Source organism: Onychostoma macrolepis, chromosome 19 (genome assembly GCF_012432095.1).
Source record: "Onychostoma macrolepis isolate SWU-2019 chromosome 19, ASM1243209v1, whole genome shotgun sequence".
NCBI classification, from domain to species: domain Eukaryota; kingdom Metazoa; phylum Chordata; class Actinopteri; order Cypriniformes; family Cyprinidae; genus Onychostoma; species Onychostoma macrolepis.
The window spans coordinates 21,297,244-21,304,803 of NC_081173.1; the positions used below are offsets into that span (position 1 = coordinate 21,297,244).

Below are 7,560 nucleotides of genomic sequence, written 5' to 3' on the forward strand. Positions count from 1 at the left end.
AGAAACAAAAAAAGTCATACTTCATATACCTCAGCTCTTCTGACATCTCTCTATTTTCTTTGTTTGTGCTCTCTGTTATATTACTGCCGACTATCATTTGCAAAGTGTTGTCTGGCATTTGTGCTTTTCTCTATTGGCTTTGCATGCTTGGCTAGCTGCGCTTGAACCTCTCAGCAAAAGAGACCTAGGCCTTTTTTAATAAGGTCCCTCATGAGAAATCTTCCTCATCTGAGCAGGAGAATGTCTAGAGGGCAGTTAAAGAAGAGAAATAGAAGAGGTAACAGAAATAAAAAGATGAGGAGATATAGACAGAAAGGAGGAGAGACTGATGAGGGAAGGGGAAGAACGTGATGCGTGATTGAGTTTGTGCAGTCTGCCTCTATGAGAGGTGAGAGCTGCTCTATCAGGGGACAGGAAAAGGCATTCAGAGTGTGACATGTTTGTCACGGTGGGCGACATTGGCATCTGTCACGCAACCTTTGGCAACACTTGCAATAACCCTCTCCGTTCCAGAGAGTACGAGACAAAAAAAGACTTTGAAAATGAGAGAGATTTGCAGAGTGCTACAGTCGTAGTGCGCAAGCTCAAGGGCTGCAGTGCTCACGGGGACACAGGTCTGAATCCACCCTGTCCTGTCTGAATAAATCTAGCCATACAGCCTCAAAATTTCAAAATAAATAAATAATAAATGTCAGAGTAAAAAAAAAAGTTTTTTTCCAGTTCTGCCGTATTCACATTTGGCACTTTGTGTTCCTCAATAGAACAAAAGAATCGAAATGATCCGTTTCTTTCCTAATTCATGGAAATGGAGAGGGGGAGGAGGGCTCCTGTCAGCAGGGAGACATGGAGCGCTGGTCAGTATATCAGGGAGTTTTAATTAACAGCTCAGTGATGAGGATTGAAACAGCCCTCATGCCGTTTACCACTCTACGGGCCCGGAACAAACCAAACTCACCGCAGCGGGGTTGAATTGGTAAGTCCGAGAGTGTTCGAGTGTTCAGAATGTACCATCGTGAAACTGAACATATTGGTTATAATCATGAGACATTGCCCATGTCTGTTTTATTATTGTTGTTGTTATGAATCAGTATAAACAAATCAAAACTACAACTAGTGTAACCACAAAAAAGTAATGATATTATTATCATCAATAATAATTGTTACTAATATTATTAATATATGACAATAGCTGTAGTTTTAATTTGTTATTATTATTATTATTTTCAGAATAATCATAGTACGAGCAACTAAAATTGCAATTAGTGTAACCAGAAATAATAATATTAATATTAATGTGTATTAATAATAATATAAATCTAGCTGTAGTTTTATTTGGTTGTATTATTAATATATTATTGATAATAATAATTATAGTATAAACAAATAAAACCACAATTAGTGTAACCATAAGTAATAATAACAATAACAATAGGAATCAAATTTTGTTTGTTTATATTAGTATTAGTATTAGTATTAGAATCATTTGTACAGCATTTTGGTCAACTTTGGCTGTTTTTAAATGTGCTTTATAAGTAAATATAGGATTATATTGTAATAATACATTTATAATAATCAGTGTGAAGAACAAAACTGCATATTAATATGAATAAAAATAGGACTTTAGTAGTAGTTTTATTTGTTCATATTATTGTTATTAATAGTATTATTAAAAAAGGAAAAACAACATTACAAAATTCAGTCTTAAACCTGACTGAAAAAGGTTAAAAATCAGTTTTTTTCTTAATCTTTCTTGAAGTATTGCTAATTCTCATTGTAGTACACTTTTCTGTGTCCATTCATCCTAAATAGTTTAAAAAGTAAATAACGCCACTTCCCTTGACATCTCATTGCTCACGCCGCTCTCTCTCTCTCTCTCTCTCTCTGATGAACAGCTCCACTCAGCCTTCTATAAAAGACTGGCACTGAAATCAGCAGCATTTGCATATGGTAATTATTCTGTGAATCAGGCTACCTTTATTACTACCACAGAAATCTACTGTCAGCAGACAAGCATACATCACTGCATCGAGGACATACAGTACGTGTATATCTACATTAGTGCATGGTCCAGAGGAGAAAGATGGAGGAGACGCATACACTCATACTTACAGTACATTGTAATGCATTATTGTAATGCACCTGTTTATTTATTTATTGGGACATTTGTAGTGCCACTTGAATTGTTGTATTCCTGAATGCAATCTTCATATACCTGTCATTAAGAGGAGCTGCATTTGTGTGTCCTTTCTGTACATTTATTAATGTATTATTGATGTAGATGTGAGCCATCCAAGATTTGATTTTTTTTTTTTCTTCATCAGAACAGATTTTGAGAAATGTAGCATTAGGTTCACCAATGGATCCTCTGCAGTGAATGGGTGCTGTCAAAATGAAAGTCCAAAGAGCTGATAAAAACATCACAATAACTCACAAGTAAACCACACGACTCTAGTCCATCAGATGACATTGTAAATCGAAATGCTGCATGTTTTTAATATACAAATTCATCATTAATATGTTATTAACTTTAAACCATTGCTTCAGTCTAAAATATATTTGTATTTTTTTTCTCCAGTGAAAAAATAATCTCGTCTTAATTTAAGAGAGAAATGCATCTTTTACATTGTTTTTTTACAATGAAAACCATCTAAAATGATTCTAAACAAATATATTGGTGGATTTTGATGTTGGTTGACTCGGTTGGTTGCAAAATTTTTCCAAATCTGTTATGATGAAAAAACAAACTCATTTACATCTTGGATGTCTTAAGGGTGAGTTTTTGGATGAACAATTCCTTTAAATAACTGACCATCAGACCAGTGCAACGATGTGTTCAAACACACAACAGTGCATTTCTGTGAACTGTTCATTGTGCATATATCACACACGTACACATACATACAAAAGGATGTAGTTTGCAGTCATTGTCACTAATGGTGTTTGCTGTGTGTGCCCCGGAGATGGTCTGATCATTTACTGACAACATCATTATCTAGAGCTTATTGATCCTGTCATACTGCTGGGAACAATAGCATGCACATGCACACACACACACATACACAGTCACTGCTTCACTTTAATTAATAATTAAAGCGACACTGTTCATTTCTGAAATTGTCAGTAAACATCTTGCTCATGTTTTTATTGTCGTCAGTGTTAAACACAATCATTACAGACATTCAAACCGAGATGCAATATTGTACATTCTGCTGTGACTTATATTGTGAAATCTGTCAATATCAGAAAAAGTCAAGTTGTCTGCACTGTTGTGTGACCATCATATCTCTGGCCTGCGGTGACTATCCATTCAAGTTTCATGCAATGAAAGTCAGAAAGCATCATTTAAACAAAGCCGTTTCATAGATTTTTTGTTTTGTCATGTTGTCGGAGTCATTTGAGGCTTCAATAATAATTTAATATAATGAAAGTTCAATTTATGTGAGGCATAATGTACAATCCTTCGGTTGTTATTATTACAAAATAAACCCAGACATGGTGATCAGAGCCATGCAATACTCACATGTCAATATTAACTGAGAAGACAACATTGTGGCAGACGAGTAAGAGATTGAATAGATGAAAAGTGTTAAAAATCAATATATTGTTGGCATCCTAAAATGCCCCAAGTTAAGAAGTTGTGTGTGGTTTAGGAAGGTGCGTTGCCTGTAATATGTTGTCTGAAGCTCAGTGGGATTAAATTGTATGATGATTTTTTTATATATATAATTAATTGTACAAAATGAACCATTACATGTAGTTCTAACATTAATTAGTCAGAATAAATAATTATAATGGTTATTAGTTAAGACTGTAGCTCAGTGATTCCCTTAAGATTTAATGCATTTATTAATTTAGCAGCATACTGTCACGGTGCACACATCGGGGAGGAACGAGGATAAACTCAAAATAACAGTCTTTAATCAAGTCCAAACAAGGCAAGGCAAGACAAGGCAAGGCTGAGACAGACAGGAACATCGGGGAGTAACGAGTAGACCAGCCGAAATCTAACTAAACAGGCATGAACTAAATACACATGACAATAACGGATAATTACACACACCTGAACTGAATAAACTAATAATCACACTGAACAAGGACAGGAACATGACCAAATGTAGAAACATGAGGGTGGGAAACACAAGACACATGACAGAGGACTGACATGACTCCCCCCTCCCGGAAGGCGCGTCCCGCGCCATAACAGTACCACCGGGGAGGGGGGTGGGCGCTCGGAACAGACAGATCGGAGGCCATGGCAGGTAGTCTTCGGGGCCGTGGCCTCGGTCCCCTTGGCCTGGCCCCTACAGCCGGAACCCTTCTAATAATCACACTGAACAAGGACAGGAACATGACCAAATATAGAAACATGAGGGCGGGAAACACAAGACACACGGCAGAGGACTGACACATACTATATGCAACATATTATACTATGAGCAGCAGCATAACAGCTGTTTGGTTTTCAGCACGTAAAGGTGGCACACATGCACTCGTCACCAGGGTAACGCCTCACTGGACTTATTATGGGATTGCATTGCTTTAGAGTCTGCCCTGAGTCCTAAATTGCCTCAGCATTGTCGCTTGAAACCTGCGCTCATGGGACTCCAGTCCAGCAGTCTTACTATTAATACACACCGGAGAGTTTTACTAACATTCATTTACTTTCTCTCTCTGTCTCATTCTGTCTATTCCACCTAGACTAGTATTTGTAGGATTGGGATGCTTTCTCTCTTGCTATGAATATATTCTCCTATATTTGTATTCTGCTCTGTCTGCTATCACTGTAACACATTTTTTGTAATTTTATTGGAAAGATAATGTAAATGTACTTAATTTAAAAACCTGTTAATTGCTTAAAGGTAAAACAGTTTTATATTTAACAAGTGAGTGCATATTGTGAAGCTGTAAATTATTAGGCACCAAATTAAATGTGATGCGTAAGACTTTTCTTGGTTATGTTTCTTACTTTTGTTATCACATATGTATATTTGGGATACATGTTGTTAAAAAGTCTGCGGTCGGTAGATTTATCAAAAGAAGTCTCATGTGCTCGTCAATGCTGCATTTATTTAATCAAAAATACAGTTAAAACAGTGATGTTGTGAAATATTATTAATGTTCATAAAATAACTGTCATATGATCCTTCAGAAATCATTCTAATATGCTGATTTGGAGCTCAAGAAACATTTATTTTTTTATTACCAGTGTTGAAAACAGTTGTGCTGCTTAATATTTTTATGGAAACCACAATACTTTTTTTTGCAGGATTTTTTGATGAATAGAAAGTTCAAAAGAACAGCATTTATTGGAAATCGAAAGACCAGTTTTGATAAAATGTATAATACATAATTTATGGGGGTATCAGTTTATTTAAAATGACAAAGCAGGTAGTTCAAGTTGGTTTTAATTATATAACAAACAAAAAAATAAAAATAAAAAGCCTAAAATGTCATTTTTACAGTGTGCAGTCTCTCATCATCTCTCTTCAAATTCTGTCCCATGTTTTTTATTTATTTATTTATTTTTTGGATCTATCCTCTTGTTCCCTTGTTCATGCTCCCTCTATCCTCTTTTCTTGCACTCCGTTTGTTCTTGGTTCTCTCTCTCGTTCTCTTTCTCTCTCATCTAAATGGGAGAGAGGAGAGCTCATGGCCTATATAGAAATCCCAGTGGGAGTGTATGAATCGCAGATCCTCTCTGAGTAGCTGTTTTGTCATGTTTTATATCATTCAACTAATAAAAGGCAACTCCGTTTACTAACGACTCAGCGTCCCATAAGAGCATTGTTCTAAATGTACTGCAAACACAGTTGTTTGCTTCAGAACATGTTCTCTCTTTCCCCCGATTTCCCCTTCTTTGCGCAATTTGCAGTCACGCTCTCTTTCTTTGTCTCACTCTCTGATTTTCTCTCTCTTTAAAGTGCGGTACTGAGATAAAGTGTAATTGAAGAGTACTGAGCTACCATCCTGCCAGATGAGGAGATTTGGCTCTGGAGAAAGAGATCTTTAGAAACATGCTTGCTTTTGCAGTGGAATTATCTTGTCCTTTTGTATGTACAACTGTTGTGTGAGTTTTACGCCGTTTCCTGATTGGCCAGCCTTTTGGTCCTTCAGGGCATGGTCAAGATCCGCTTTCTGAAATGGGCTATGATGTCGTTTGCCCTACAGACTACTTTCATATGACGTGTCTGATTATTTGCAATGCAACAAACCGAAGTGAAACCTTTCTGAAAGACGTTAAACAATATTCCGTCATTCCCATCGGAAAATTGTCTTGCTCTTTCATGGCTGAGGAGATGTAATGGAGATTTCAGTTATGTTTCCTTTAAGCTTGCACTTTGTTTCAGATTGTAAATGCATTTTGATATATTATGTACACTACCATTTAAATGTTTGGGGTCAGTAAGATCTTTTTTAAATCAGCAAAGATTAATTAAACTGATCAAAATGTAATTAAAGAAATTTATAAAGTTATAATTTTTTTAATGAATGCTTTTCTTTGAGTTTTCTATATTGATAAAAGAATCTTAAAGAAATGTAACAGTTTCCACAAAAAAATATGAACTGTTATCATTAATAAGACATGTTTCTTGAGTAGCAAATCAGCATTTTAGAATGCTTTCTAAACGATCACGTGACACTAAAAATGAGAGTAATGATGCTGAAAATTCAGCTTTGCCATCATGGAAAGAAACTACATTTTAAAATATATTCAAATAGAAAACAGTTGTAATATATTTTACAATATTACTGTTTTGATTACTGTGTTTTTGATCAAATAAATGCAGCCTTGGTGAGCATAAGACACTTCTTTCAAATCTTAAAAAAAAAAAAAAATCTTACTAAACTTACTAAACTTTTGAAAGGTATTTTAATATTGGTATAGCACATATAAAAAGCCAGAACTGGTAAATAATATACTCTTTGAATAACTTTAAATGGCATCAGGTGTGCTAATTTTACTTGGAAACTGACAATAGTGCAAATCAAAAGTATTTTATTTTCCACTAGTGGACTTTGGCACTTTTTGCACTTTAAAAAAAAAAAAAAACTATTCAATTTTATCTTTTCTATCCTGTTCAGGCTTTTTCTCTCCATGAATTAGAGTCTATGAGATTGAATTGCTGTTTATGTGAGACTATTGAAATATTAAAGCGAAGTGTGATTCTGTCGCAGCGTTTCAGCATTGAATTGCTTGAACTAACAGCTCTGTCCTCCTCAGAATTCAAGATAATTTACTTAAGGACACAGAGAGTTAGACAAAAAGCAGGAGACCAGAGGAGAAAAAGGGAGAGTTTAGATGCAACCCGATCAATACGTCAGTCAAAGGCAGCTTTGATTGATTTTTTTTTTTTGTGTGCACTAAAATGTGAGGGAATGCATACGAGAGCACAAAAACAAGGCAGAATTTCTCAGAACCTCAAATGCCCTCCTAATCCACTTAACCCGACACCAACTGCGATGAGAAAATCTCGCAAGACCCTTAAATGGAGAGTCTCTGGAAATACTGTTTCCACACCTGTCCCCGTTCTATTCGAACCAGGTGTGGGACAAAATCAG

General features: G+C 35.6%; 1 long non-coding RNA gene across 5 annotated transcripts in view; it reads left to right on the forward strand.

The window, feature by feature from the left end:
- The window catches only part of LOC131526251 (uncharacterized), a 67,530-nt gene extending 62,622 nt beyond the window's left edge, over positions 1–4,908 (forward strand). For 4 of the 5 annotated variants that reach the window (XR_009267410.1, XR_009267411.1, XR_009267413.1 and 1 more), the window contains 2 exons: positions 762–973; positions 1,893–4,908. This is a non-coding gene — a long non-coding RNA (uncharacterized LOC131526251). Of the gene's footprint in view, positions 1–513; positions 615–761; positions 974–1,892 lie in introns of all 5 variants that reach the window. The other variant, XR_009267412.1, reaches the window with a different exon arrangement.
- Positions 4,909–7,560: the final 2,652 nt, after the last annotated feature.